Genomic DNA, 15,866 nt, shown 5'->3' with positions numbered 1-15,866 from the left:
ATCAAATGACTGTTTTGTTTGCTGTGTGAGATATTGACGTGTATGAATAAGAGACTTTGGTGTCATCTGGCATGTTCTTTTTGAGTTGTAAGTGTGTCATATATGGCACTTATTTCTTGTCGGAATTAAGTGAAAAATCTAAAATTCAAGATATAATTCATTCCCATACGAGGGTTTCCAATACTGATTTTTTTCGTTAAAAGAAACAAATCATGCATAGCCAAAAGCTAATGTTCGTGGAGAAAGTGAAATGCATACTGCATAACCGTATATTCCAGAACCTAACCAGACAGAAACAGAAACCGCTATTTAAAAATTAAAGAAACACACATCTTCGGGTGTACACGAAATTCTGGTTGAGTTAATTTTAGCTGGAGGGGAAAAATCATAGAGCAAGATACACAAACTCATTCTCCTTATCTGGAACAAGGAGGAATTACCACAAGAGTGAAAAGAATAAATCATTTCCAGTTCAGAAGAAAAGCAACAAAACTGATTATATAATTATTGAGACATTTCTCTTCTGTCAACATCCAATAAATCCTCTTAAACATTCTATTAGCAAGATTGGCTCCATACTCAGATCAAATTATTGGAGATTATCAGAGTGGATTTAGGCAAAATCGATTAACTATCGACCAGATATTTACCATTCGACTAATACTTGAAAATAAACGGGAATACAATATCCTGGCATAGACTATGGTAGGAGGGAAACATTGTACATGCTTACAGAATTTGGAATACTGATAAAGGTAGAATAATTAAGATATGTTTAAATGAATCCCAAAGTAAAGTCCGGGTAGGAAAATTTTTGTCTACGAGCTTTCACGTCGAGAATGGACTGAAACAAGGAAATGCGTTGTCGCCATTATTATTTAACTTTGTTCTGGAGAACACTAGAAGGAAAATCAAAAACAGCAATCAGGTCCTAGAGTTGAATTCAGGGGCGTCATTTCAGACTTCGCTTGAGGGGGTCAAGAGCACCACCGACATAGACTCACGTTTTGTAATAGTATATTACTAGACAATCTATTAAAATATATATAATCCGCAAACTCTTGGGGGGCACAATTACCCCCTCCTGTCCTCCCTAAATGGCGCCCCTGGCTGAATTGTATTAATCAGGTTATGGCGTACGCTGATGATGTAAATTTAATAGGGGATGATAGAACAATAGAAAGGAATGCAGGAATCTTAATTAACGCTTGCAGGGATATGGGGTTAGAAGTAAATGCAGAGAAAACTAAATACACGGAAGTTTGTCGGGATCGTAATACTGTATTTTATGGATGTGTTAAAATACCAAATAATATTTACTTTCGACAAAGTGGATACCTTTACATATCTAGGATCATTATTAACAGACCTAAACTATAACCACTAAGAAATTTGATGTCAATTGAAAGCAGGGATTTCGTGTTACTATTCAGTTAAAAATCTTTTGTTGTCACGAATTCTGTTGAGGAATTTGTACCTTAAAATATAAAACGATAATCATGCCTGTTATGCTTATAGTTGCGAAAACTGATCACTTACTCTGAGGGAAAATCACAGACTGAAAGTATTTGAAACCAAGATTCATAGACCAATGTTCGGACTGCAAGAGAAACGGGAATGGGGAATGGCAGAAACTTCATAACGAGGAAGTGCCTAATTTATACGTTTACCAAACATTGTTATGGTCATCAAGTCTAGGAGGCTCAAATGGGCAGATCATGTAGCCAAGGGAATGGCGGAAACTTCATAATTAGGAAGTGCGTAATTTATACGTTTATCAAACATTGTTAGGGTCATCAAGTCTAGGAGGCTCAAATGGGCAGGCCATGTAGCCAGAATTAAAGAAATTAGAAACGCTTTCGAAGTTCTAACTGGAAATCTAAATAGGAAAACTACAATTAGGAAGACCGAGGTGCAGATAGGGTGACAATATTAAAATGGTTTTCGCAGAGATTGGAATATAAAGTAGAAACTGGGTACAATTGGCTTTCTTTCACTCTCTCTCTCTCTCTCTCTCTCTCTCTCTCTCTCTCTCTCTCTCTATATATATATATATATATATATATATATATATATATATATATATATATATATATATATATACAGAGAGAGAGAGAGACAGAGATAGAGAGAGGAATATATATATATTCCAGTTTGTATGGGCGCCCTTTCAGTAGACTTGTCCACCGCCCTCATTACTATCCCAGCACGGGCCTGCAGAGCTTCCACAAAAATTACTCCTATAACCTGGTGACTGTTATAATCCTAATTAGTCCCAACACCTACCAAAAGGCAGAATACTTAATAATAATAATAATAATAATAATAATAATAATAATAATAATAATAATAATAATAATAATAATAATAATAATAATAATAATAATAATAATAATAAATGTTTCAAAATATTATATTTAAACATATATATTAAACCATATTAAGAAGAAAGAATAAAGCATCACAGCAAATAGCAAATTATTCCTCATGATTCATGAAATTACTTTCATACTCTTCATAAAATTTCTTAATCAACTCATCTGGTAATGTGCCCAACCGCTCCATCTCACCAAACCTCGTCATTAATGCTTGTAACTCTTCTTCATTTTCAGTTAAGTGTTCATCGTACACCCAAAACACTTTCAGATTTGGTTTAGGGACTACCTCACACATTTTAGATATGAATGTTTCTGACCTATCAATCACTCTCTGAAGAAATACCTCTCTCAAAGATTCGGCACTTTTTAACAAATTTATCACGGTGTCTTCAGAAACATCCACATTCAGGTCAACAGTGTTTAAATTGGTCATAGCACAAACTTCACTTAAATAAACGGTCATATCTGTTACAGTTGAAGAAATACCCAATGTTTGCAAATTATTACAACAATTAAAGACTGTGCACAAATCGATGAAAATATTTGGTATCATTAAAATATATATTAATGATAGCTCTTGGAGAGTTTGTCCCTTAATTGTGATAAAGTCAAAAACAAGGTTGTGCAGCATTGAGCTTGTGTACAACTCTACTGATAGTGCTTTCAGAGGATTCAAATCTTCTAAACTCACTACATCATCAGATATACCTTCAAATGCTAGATCTTCTAAATGTGGACATAATAACAGGAAGAAGTGGATAATATCACTTGATAAAGTACGTAAATGTACAACTTTCAAATGCAACACTCTTCCAATATTGTCCTCCGGAACACTCCATTGTATGCTGCTTAAGTAAGAAGTAATTATCTCCAAATCTATAGAGACATATTCTAAGTTTTCCAATAGTTCTAGAACTACTAGCAATAGTTTCGGAGATGTATCGTTCATTGTAAATGTCAAGCTTTTTAGCGTTTTGCAAAGAGAGGTTTTAGATCTCGAAAATGTTGTCACAGTCCCATTGACTTTTGGTATAAGTTCTGACGGATGTATTAATTTACAAATAGGTGGGAAAATGTCTGGAATTTTCCACAATCTGCTTTGTACTTCTTCGCCATGACCATTCAGAATGACTTCTTTTCCATCTGAATCTTGTATATTTTGATTTCGAGTTATTTTCTGTGTTAAGAGATAAATCCCAACTTCCGACACTTCAGAGTCCGATACATCAAGAACTTCCAATTTGTGACATTCTTCACCAATTACTTGCATCGTCTCATCTGTAACTAGATAACGCAAACTTAAATGAACCAATCCTCGAGCAGATTTCAAAATATCTTTTACAAGTCGGCGATCAATTGAGGTCAACGAAATGCGGTTGCTAAATGACTCTATATTAAGCTTGAGAGTCGAAAGTGATTCTCCAAATTCGGCCAGTAATTCCAGAAGCCTTGTCAGGCAAATACTTTGAAAATAATCGAAACCAAGATCCAAAGTCTGCATTTCCTTTGACGCTAACATTTCCAGAAGAAATAACGTCAAGGGGAATATCCGAGAAGGAGTTTGTATTTCGTGATGGGTCCATATTTTTTGTCTATATGTAAGTGTACGATCGAAAAGTGATGCACGTATGGCTTCTGGTAGTTGCTGGAAATACTCACGAAAAATATGTCTATGGCTATAGAAAGTGGTAACGTCTTCAAATATTTTTGGATGTTTAGAATGAACGAACTTAGCTAAATGAGTCAGTAGAAGCGACTGGAGTGATGGAAACTGTTTGAAAGAGGCCATAATTAAATTGAAAGTGGAATTATAGATTTAATATTATTGATTTAGCTCCATGTTTACTGATTATTTATTCTCAATATCAAATTGCATAGTAATAAACTTTGAACATTGTTGTAAATGAAACAATCTTTTATTATTAATCTAAAAAGCAATATAGATATCTGCTATATTATTAGCCCTAAACGAAAAATGTCAAAAATTGGATGTATATCAATTTATAGATCTCTTTAATAGAATTTAATAAAATGATATGTGTGACAAGATCCTGATATATATAGTTTGAGAAAATTGAGAAAGATCAATAATTTTGGAACACTAAAAATTAACCGGGTATTATTATTATTACTTTTTCTTTCCAGCGTTTTTATTATTTTCTGCTTTCGAATGGTTTTATTTTCTGCTCTCCAGTGCTTGTATTACTTTCTGCTTTCCAGCTCTTATTATTTCTGCTTTCCAGCTGTCTTATTATTTTCTGCTTTTTAAATTACTTTCTGCTTTTCAGCGCTTTTATTATTTTCTACCTTTTAGTACTTTTGCTTAAGTTGGTACCTATTAAGATGAAACTGATACTCTCAACTCTTAAGAAGATTTTCATTATGACGTTAACAACTAAGATGGCAGTACACAGTTTGGTTGATAAGTAGCCCAAAATTTGAGTAACTCTTAACTTTAATTTTTGTGTAAGTAGAATAGCATTCTCTAATATCTGATCTGAAAATCAATATCATGTTAGAAAACTTGAGGAAGAACTGTGAAGAATATGGAATGAAAATAAACGTTAGACAGACAAAAGCAATAGTGGTTGCAACGAAGGGGTCGGTAGAAGGAAGGGAGAAAATAGAACACGTGACTAGTTTGCAATATTTTATAATATGGTCAATTGTAAAATCTGCTTACTCGTAAGTAGTTTTAAGCTTAGAACAAATACATTTTCTCTTAGTTAACGCAAATTCCACATATAAAGTAGTAATCATACTTCTTTCAATATTAGGTCTGTTGAGTACGAAAAAGAGCAATGGACAGTTAGAGATCTCCCTGAATCGTTACCGTGCTGTTTGAAGCTTCACTCTGAAATAAAGAGATCATTATGTTTGGTATTTTGGAATGCTTTTCCTCATTCTTAAGGGAAAATGATAAGAGGATACTTTTAAGGTAATTTGATATATAAAGAATGAAAATACTGTTGAAACGAAGATTCCCAAATAGCTGCTCGTTTATTTATATTTCGTAAAATAGGCACAGTTATATTAATAGAGATAGCCTCAAAGTCTAGTCTCTAGAATATTGAAAGTAATGTGCTAACATACATTTAGAAATACATAACATCAATATATTGCCCTAAGTTCGTTATATTATAATTTCTGGAACTAATTAAAACGTAGTTTAATCACTAACCGCCTTATGCAGAGTCGTTTTGAGGTATGATTTGCGTGATACTAAAGGTCTGACTACTATAGGAACCTTATGTTAGTCGTATGTTTTAGTATGGCTCTAATCACATGTCAAAATGACTCTGCATACGGCCCTAAATGTTCAATGATAACACACAAGATAAAATATATTTAAACTGATGTATTTTCCGAGGATTTTCTGCATTTACCTTTTTATTATTATTTTTTTATAAACTTCCTTCTTTATAATTGAGTATACATCCACTATTAATGTATTGTTTACGTATTATGTCAGAACTGTTTAGAAAATCATATTTATACATGTTTGGCTACAGAACTTAACAAGTTAAATGTTCAGGTCTGGCTATGAAGAAAATGATATCATACGTTACGGATTGTTGTCCATATCATCATATACATATTTATAAATGTTAAAGTTATAAAGATAAGTCACATACTACCACGGTATTAAACCTTCTCGATTTCATTGCATAAATTAAACTACAGACCGTGACATTGTGAACTACAGAATTATTGAAATATTTATTTACTTGTATACTACTTTTTCACACAGATTCAATGTATCAATGAATGTTCATATATGTTAACATATAATTCTGTAACGCGTAAATCAATTTGAAAAGCTCTATATTTTGTTACACACGTTTCGAGGCTGACTCATTTTACAGGACGTTGGTGTCCTACCTTCATGTTAGGATTCTAACTAAATTACTTGAGTTACGAAAAACTGGAAAAATTAAATAAACTTACAAGAAAAATAACCGACTTTTAAAAAAAGGACTAAAAAGAGGAAAAATATTTAACAGAAAACAACACTAACCGACTTCAACGAAAGTACTAGAAGGCAGAAAATAATAAAAGCGCTGGAAGGCAGAAAATATTAAAAGCGCTGGGAAGCAGAAAATAATAAAAGCTCTGGAAAGCAGAAATTCACAAAAGCGCTGGGAAGCAGAAAATAATAAAAGCTCTGGAAAGCAGAAATTCACAAAAGCGTTGAGAAACAGAAAATAATAATAATAATAATAATAATAGTAATAATAATAATAATAATAATAATAATAATAATAATAATAATAATAATAATAATAATAATAATAATAATAATAATAATAAAGCCCTTTAAATTGGAAAATAATTTATTAAGTACCTATCTATAAAAACATTTGAAGTCTGTTTTAAGCCAAACAATCTCATGCCTCATAAAATTATCGTCCGAATTAATTTTGTATTAGGCACCAAAGTAATGAATTATTTTTTAACTTCAAGCACGTTATTATAATTATTTTTTGCTTTCCAGGAATTTTCTTATCTTCTGCTTTCTACAGTTATGTTAAAATCGGTTTTTATTGATTTTCAAAAAGAGATTATAACTTGGAAAGTGTGTATTTTGTTGAATGGTCCCGAGTTCGATTGCCGGTGGTCGAAAAAGTGTGAAAGCTTTTTAGGCCAACCATTGTGCGTAATGTTTTTCTGTATTCCCCACATTCACACCAGGCAAATGCCGAGATGTTACCTAACATACAGGCCCTCAAGTCGCTTCCTTCCTTTCCCAATACTTCCTTTCTTCCCTTTTCTCGGATAGTGTGATCGCCGAGAGACGTTATCCCTCATATACGTAACGCGATAAATGGCCATAGATTCCGAGAGCCCAAAACTCTAATTCCTAATCCAGGTGCTAATGTGTTTTCCTATCCGAGTTAACCTTCCTACTACCGTGGGGTCCTATATGACCCCAAGCTAAGTTTAACAGTGTGTTACTCGCGTAATATATTACATTAAAAAATGAAAAACATTGGATTTTCATGTTTGCTTTGGAACTTCACTTTGGTACATTGTGATATTTTTTGTGTGTATGTGAGCGCAAGTTTCTCTACTTTTTGCACCGAGTACCGTTGGGGTCATATAGTACCCCAGCAATTATTAATAACTTTTGTATTTTTCCGATACATGCCATTGATTATTCGGAGTAAAATTTGACACAAGTCACTCTTCAATTGTTTTCTCGTATGTCTGAGAAGCACCATGGCATCAAAAAATCTATCTTGCGAAGACATAAAAAAAATTGGATGAAGAGATCACTGATTCTGACTTTTTGCCAGAAGATCCTGCAAGTGGTGATGTTTCATCTAGTGACGATTGTGAAATAGATGAAATTTTGGATTATAATGATATAGATAAATATGATTCAGATTCTTATCTAGATTCTGAAGATGACTGTATGCTTGAAAGAAGCAAAAATGTTACCTCAACATCTGCACTTACAAGTAGGTATATTCTAATGGACTTCTACTTTCGTTGCATTTGTATTTTTGTCAATCATTGTTGTCAATTCATTTTATTATTTTATAGAAATGGTAAAATACAGTGCGATATACTATCATGTAGTATAAAAATATAAAATTATGATTTGCTTTGTTTTGAGTTTGACGTCACTCGATTATGCTGTGTAGAAAAAAGGTGACGTAGGCCTACTGAGTGTAGGGGAATCCGAACCAATTTCTTCCTTCAACTGTACGCCTACCGGGAATAGAACCCGGCCCTGGGTCGAAGGTAAGTGTGCTAGCCTCTCGATCCAGCGGGGTCCTGAAAATAATGAGAAATATCTCCTAGTTGAAATTGTAGCCTTGCATTATCTGCTGTATTTCTTGTCCTGATCTATTAGTTTTCTGAACTTTCATGAAAGACACATTTCAGAATTGTTCTTTCATTTGATAATATGATTCCCCTTTTCGTTATTTCCTTTTTCCCATCCTTATTCAATATTGTAGAAAAGGGAATTGGAAAAAGAGTCCATGGTTATTCCACCTAGGCTAAAGATGACGACGATAATGAGAATAAATGAAATGACTGATAGAAGAAAGTGAGAGAAAACGGGTGAACCCCAAGAAAACCCATACACATTGTGTTTATTCACCATAAATTACACTTGGTGCTAGCTGGGATTGAACCAGGAATCTCAGGCACCAGAGATGATGGTACTAGCAATGAGCCACCGCCGCATATTATTCAGTGTTGTGTTTCTGAATAATCCACTAAAATTGTTCTAATGAGCACGATCAACTTCGATGATAAACATATTTCTATCCTTGTTCTGAATTTGATCCTGATTTCTGTTAGTCATCTGATGTTATTGCAATGTTGATTTTCCCTTTCTTTTATCTTATGAATCCGCATTTTCTTTTCAAGTCGGAGTATGGACAATAAATCTACAGTAGTAATCCACTAAGGACTTCTCAGGACTCAGTTTCCGTGTCTAAGACTCCGTTTCGCAATATTATCAAGACTGGAAACAGGGCTTACACGTCATAGTATCAGGAATGTGGATATGGTTCAATCTCCTTTCGAGCACTTTATGAGACCTAATATTCTTGAAACTATTTTGAAATGGTCAAACAAGGAATGCTCTATTACATATGGATATAAATAAGGATGAACTTCAGTGTTTCATATTGCTTCTTATACTGGAGGAAGTATGAAAAGCACACAATGAATGTATTATACATTTGTGTGACTGGCCTATTTCCAACAAATCAATGTGGAGAAATAGATTTACACAGATATCTCGATGTTTCCAGTTCAATGACACTCAACATCGAGGTAAGGTAGTTCGGACAAATTATTTCCAATTAGAGACGCTTTTGATGTATGTGGAAGTACGTTACAGGACGCATATATACTGGGTAACATTACCATTGATGAACAATTAGTGTCATTTTGAGGACGCTGACCCCTCCGTCATTAGTTTCAGTGCTCTCAACGTTTTCATCATTTGGTTTTTACTCAATCCTGAATGGAACAGCAGAAGTAATTACAGATGGAGAATATTTCTTCTTGAACTAGCTAAGTCTCTAACTACACTAAAACCGACTTCGGCGTTCAGAGTTCCCGTGTATATCTTCAGAAGCCAATAAATATCGAAAACGTGGTCGTTGTCATTTCTATGAGCGGTATTTTATGCAAGACATATGCAAAGATGCGAAACATACGTGTATAAGCAACACTCAGCTATTCTTTGTGTAAAATGTGAAAACGTCTAAAACGACAGTGTAATTTTATACAAGATCTTTTGTGAGCAGTTTGTTTCTTGGAGATCAAAATTTCCTGAAAGAAAAAAAAACTTTACTTCGCAGGTAAACAAAAATTTAGAGAACTGTTTTAGAATCGAATTGTATGTCTAAAATAGACAATTAGACTGGAAAATTCAGCTATACTACCTATGTGCATACCTGTACTTAATTTATATAATTGCACTATGTTATCAATTTATCAACACATTAAGCATATTACGTGACCACAAAAGCTAAGCTAATAACAATGTATAAACAAACACGATAGAATGTAAAACTGGCCACCATTAAATGTTTTTATAAACAAAGAAGGCTGTGTTTCTTCAATAAATGAAATGGGGTCACCAGTGACCCCAACGGTATTCAGTGTAATGAAAAAATTTCGGTAGTAGCAGGGTTAATCAGCTATATTTCTTTTCTTTTCTGCTCCTATACGTCTCTGTGGATGTCATTTTTCAGCACGGTATGTAATACTGCGCAAGTGTCAATATATTTTCAATTTAGTTGAATCTCATAGTCTTCAGTAACATAACCAGATGGATTTACTATTTTAATGTATCCAGTATAAATATTTCTGAACCTTTTAGTTTTTACTAAAAAGTGTGAATTCCTATTCTAAAGTAGATAGTGCTGTGTGTTGATGAGGAAAAGTTTGTTTCTAACATTTCCTGTTGCTTGTATTCGTTCCCTTGCTTTGTACACGTATAATTCGACATGTAGTGTGCCGTGGCTTCAAAGCACGTAGTAAACAAATCGAACATCATGTCTGGACGGAGAAAACTTTTGTATCGGAGAGTTTTCCCTCTTTGCACAGCCTCCATTCCACATCTCTAATTGGATCTCCGTTCAGCGAATCAAAGAGTTCTGAGAAACTTTTTCTCTTAAAACGTGACCTGAAACAGAAGTTTAGCGACATTTCTAAGACAAAGAGTCTCAACCTATATAATTCAACTTTATTATTGATTGACTTTTTCAATGTGACATTTAAGTTATAATATTCTTGGTGATTGTAATTTTTTTTCGCATTGCCGGTAAATTAAGACAAGACAATAATTAATACTATATAAAAGAGTAGAAGTGGCTTACCTAGGCCAAAGTACTGTAGATATAGCTAAAAATGTGAAATTTTAACAAAACACTCATTTTGACACGAAAGCAAGGGGTAAGAAAGGAGTTTCAGAGATACGAGTTCCAAGTGGGTAAATGTATACATTTTTTGTCAACATTGGGGTATCTCACAAATCCTTGAAAGTCAACAAAATGAAACTCTCCATAAGCTGTGCTCTTTTTATACTACTGTGAGGACGCCGTTCACTTTCTATACTACTTTGAGGTCATTTTGCACTTTTATACTATTTTAAGAACACTGTGCACTTTTATACTACTTTTAAGATGCTGTCCACATTTATACTACTTTGGAGATGCTTTCATTTTTTATACTACTTTCAGAAAGCTGTGCACGTTTTATACTACTTTGAGGCATTGTGAACTTTTTATACTAATTTGAGGACACCGTGCACTTTTTATACTACTTTGAGGACACTGTGCACTTTTTATATTACTTTAGGGACTCTGTGCACTTTTTATATTACTTTAAGGACTCTGTGCACTTTTTATATTACTTGAAGGACTCTGTGCACTTTTTATATTACTTGAAGGACTCTGTGCACTTTTTATATTACTTGAAGGACTCTGTGCACTTTTTATATTACTTTAAGGACTCTGTGCACTTTTTATATTACTTTAAGGACTCTGTGCACTTTTTATATTACTTTAAGGACCGCCGAATCGTTTTTTGTGCAAAAATAAAACTTTTAATATAACGTTCCATGATATTGATCTTTAAGCTCAATGAGATGGATAATTATAACAATTAATGTTTATGGAAAAATTAATGGAATTGTAATGTGAGAATCCAAGAAAACTCACGGAGATAATGTACTCTACAAACCCAAATAACCTGAGATTGAACCAGGGACCCCTCGTATCTGAGGTGAAGACTATATCACTGAGCCACCAAACCACTACTCAGGATTGTGGCAAAATCAAGTATCAAAATCTGAATTCGAACCCGGGGCCTTGTAGAGATAAATCACAAGCGTTATCCAGTTAGCCACAATTGGGTACTATTGTACATAAGGGCACGGTAGCTCACCTCTGATTCCTATTTGATTAGGTTAGGATTTAGATTTTTGGGGGGCTTTCGTCATCTAAAGCCATTTAGTCTATCACGTTTTCAGGGATGATATACCTCGGCGAGCATACTATCCGGGGAAAGGGAAGGAACAATGGGGGAAGGAAGGAAGCGACCTGGGAACTATAAGTTAGGTACCACCCCGACATTTGCCTGGTGTGAATGAGGAAAACCCAGGAAAACCTCATTCAGGGTGGCTGGCCTAAAAAGCGTTTTACACTTTTTCGATCGAGTGGCCCCACCGGGAACCGAACCCGGGACCTGGTTCCTATTTGAATCTCAGGCTATATCATTCTGTGGTGAGCAACATGTTGTTCCTAAGTATTTGCATGATTATTCTGTCTCCTCCTATTATTTTTATTTCACCAGCTTTTAGATATTTGTTTGTATTTACAATCTACTTTCTTTAGCCTACTAGCACAGGAGGTTAAAGTAGATATTTGATACCGTGTATCTTGTGTTTTGCGGAATATTTTTACTACATTTGTTGTGAGAGATACAGAAAAGTTGTATCTCCATCCTACGCTTCACCTCCAAGGCCAACCCAAAAATAGAATTTTGAATTAAATTTAGCTTCCCTTACTTTATACATTGTCAATGACGCATTTTGGAGAATGCAAACATCCCCTCCCCACCCTTCTGGTTCATTCGCCTTCCAAGTGAAAGCGCTGCCTGAACATAGTAACCCCCTTTGGAACGCAACCCCCAGCTACTCCGAATGAGTCCTGGCTAGATCGATGAACAGAGAGGGTTGGTTGCAGGGGTGAAGACACGGGAACAGCCGGGGCTCAGCCGCTCCATCTTCGGATGCACAACGGCTAAAAATGTGTTCTCTCTCTCTCTCTCTCTCTCTCCCTCACACATACATATACACACTAGCCACCCTTGCAAGTACGCATTGATTTAAAACTGATTCATTACTGATAACCAACTATACATGTACTCGTGTCTAGTGTTCTGGGCGTATATATCTATTGGCCTCAGACCACAGTATATACCAAAATGGTGTACACAAAATGCTTCAAAATTGGTCGCGTTATCCTAAGATAAGATATATTTCAACCGACAGATATTCAGATGAACGAATTCTCATATTGAGATATGGGTAAATATATTTTGAAAAATTGAGATATGGATAAATGTATTTTTCCATGCGTAGTTTTCAAAAATGCGAAAAACATAATTAATTTGTAAACCTAAAAGTTGATGCTTTAAGAGAATCTGGCATTGATTGAGGAGAAATACACGATTGTTAACCTCTTCATTATAACACTAGTATAGTAAGAGCCCAGTGCACAATGTAGTTGGTGAGAGATATAGCTTTAGCTTTAAATTGTCATTAAAAATTAAAATTTTAATTTATATTTAACTAAAATATAGTCAAAATGTAGACAGATCACATCGAGATTTATGAAAAATATTCTCATGTGTAGCATTCGAGAAAATTGAAACATAAGCATTTGTGTCACTAAGTAAATGTCGTTCATTGTTCCTAATATTTAATAGTTTTTTTTTCTGGAAGAAACTGGTATTCATTTATGTGGACAATATTTCCCAAGTACCTGGGAAGTATTTTGACGGGTCAGGTGAAGGATCGACATAACCAAAGAAACTCAACAAGAATAGACCACTCTTAATTAGCAGGCTAAGGACTCAGGAAGAAGTTGGTCAAGTGCTCTATATTGTTCTGTACTCAAGTACTATATATTGTACTGCACATTGGACTGTATGGTTCAGAGACTTGGACATTACGGAAGTTAGAGAAGAAATATTTAGAGAGTTTCGAAATGTGGTGTTGGAGGAAGATGGAGAAGATAAAATGGACAGTGAGAGCAATAAACGATTATGTATTAAAACGGATAGGAGAGAAGAGGATACTTCTAGCCAGTATTCTTCATAGGATCGCGAATTCGATTGGACACATCTTGCGCAGAAATTTTCTTCTTCATACCGCCATAGAGGTGAAAGAAAAGCAATAAATATGAAGAACACAACACATCGATGATTTTGGGGAGTTAAAAGAAGCTGAAGATCGAGAAACGTGAAAGAAACATTTCCAAGCCCAAACCTAAAATAATAATAAAAAAACAAATTAGTCCCTGGACCTGCCAAAAGGCAAAATACCTACTAATAATAATACAATGCAAAATTAATTGTTATCTAGATGTTTGCAGTTTTGTAATGCTGTTACATTTACTCTTTAGGCATATTTACTACTTGTAAATTACTTCCATAAAGTGAACAAAATCAAGCACAAATCGGAATGAAATTGGTCGTGCTTGAAATGATATCAAAAATTGTAATTCGTTATTATTAATATATACCATTTTACACGCCTACATCTTAAATTTTCAATACTGGGATGCAGAATTACTTGCTTATTCCCGCAGAGCAGTGTTCACCAAACTTACGAAGCATCTGAGCTACCATACCATTTTTAAATCCTACTGTGAGCTACCAACCAAAACAATTACCAACTTTTTTAAAAAGAAAATCTTACATTTGTTTATTGCACATAAACTTACATTTCTAGTAAATACGAAATCAAACAATCCAAGTTAGCAACTGTCTAATATACACACAAAAAACATAACGTTTAGCAAATGTCTAATATACACACGAAAACATAACGTTTAGCAAATGTCTAATATACACACGAAAACATAACGTTTAGCAAACGTCTAATATACACACGAAAAACATAACGTTTAGCAAACGTCTAATATACACACGAAAAACATAACGTTTAGCAAATGTCTAATATACATACGAAAAACATAACGTTTAGCAAACGTCTAATATACACACGAAAAACATAACGTTTAGCAAACGTCTAATATACACACGAAAAACATAACGTGCACAACTCCACGCGTATACAATCAACCAAGGATCTTATAAAATAGAGGATCTGCCCTTACAACAAAATCTTGAAGCCATACGTCACAGTTTTGCCACCCCTACTCTGCCCACTCCGCCCAATAGGATCGCAATGTTTTGAGTCAACAATCATGGCGGAAACGAAAGTAGCCAATCAGACGATGGTAGAAACGAGAGTAGCCAATCAGACGTGCCGATGCTCGGTTGTTTTTTTGGCATCACCGATTTAATAGGATAAAGATACTCATGGGAAGATCCTCTATTTATAACATCCTTGCAATCAACTTTGACAAAAGGCTGATAATGGCAATTGCACGGGTGAAACAAGTACTTGTCGTACCAGCGTCTGCTCAGTGGAGGAATCAAGGTTAGCCAATCGAAGCGTAACGTGATGTACCGAAAATGCTCCCGCGAATAGTAGCTCGCGATCGACGGTTTGGCGGTCACTGCTGTAGAGTAAAACACAGATAGAAAACAATATTTTTGTATAATTCAGAGGACTTGTGAGAATACATAACCTAGTTATGATCCCTTCTCTCCCTTGCCCGCCACGATCTACTGAATTATTTATATTACCTAAAAAGAAAAGTGTAAAATGATACACAGAATAAATCGAAAACATCATTTTTTTAGTCTCTCTATTGTCGCCTGTTGCTACAGTTTCCTTTATAATGGCTATATGATCAAATTATTCACGGATTGATCAAATGAACAGCTGCTGCAAATTCCATTGTTTTTTTTTCGTTCAGGAATCCAAATCCAAAATTTCAAATTCAACTGTTTTTGAAGGGCATTGAAAATAGAACAGTTTAGAGCGATAGCTCCCAACCTTGTTCACATGGCACCTCTTTGGTAAACCCTTTCACGCCTCCCCTCCCCCATTTTCCCAGTAAACAAGCACGTCTACAGCCAGGAGCGGTGATTAGGGGGGCAAGAGGGAGCATTTGCCTCCCCACTTTTTTGAAGTGACCCGTAATGTATAGTTTCATTCGGAAATGTAAAGTTTTTGTATGTATTACTGATTCATAGCAAAAATGGTGCCATGTAATATTTGCGGTTGCGTGAGTAAGTATTGGTTATTTGTCTTCCCTTGGAGTTAAGAAAGCTACAGGAATTGTATTTGAATTGCAATTCATAGCCATTAATATT

The sequence above is a fragment of the Thermobia domestica genome, chromosome 10 (assembly GCF_964235325.1).
Source record: "Thermobia domestica chromosome 10, izTheDome1.hap1.1, whole genome shotgun sequence".
Taxonomy (NCBI): Eukaryota; Metazoa; Arthropoda; class Insecta; order Zygentoma; family Lepismatidae; genus Thermobia; species Thermobia domestica.
Note: the sequence above shows the minus strand (reverse complement) of the source record.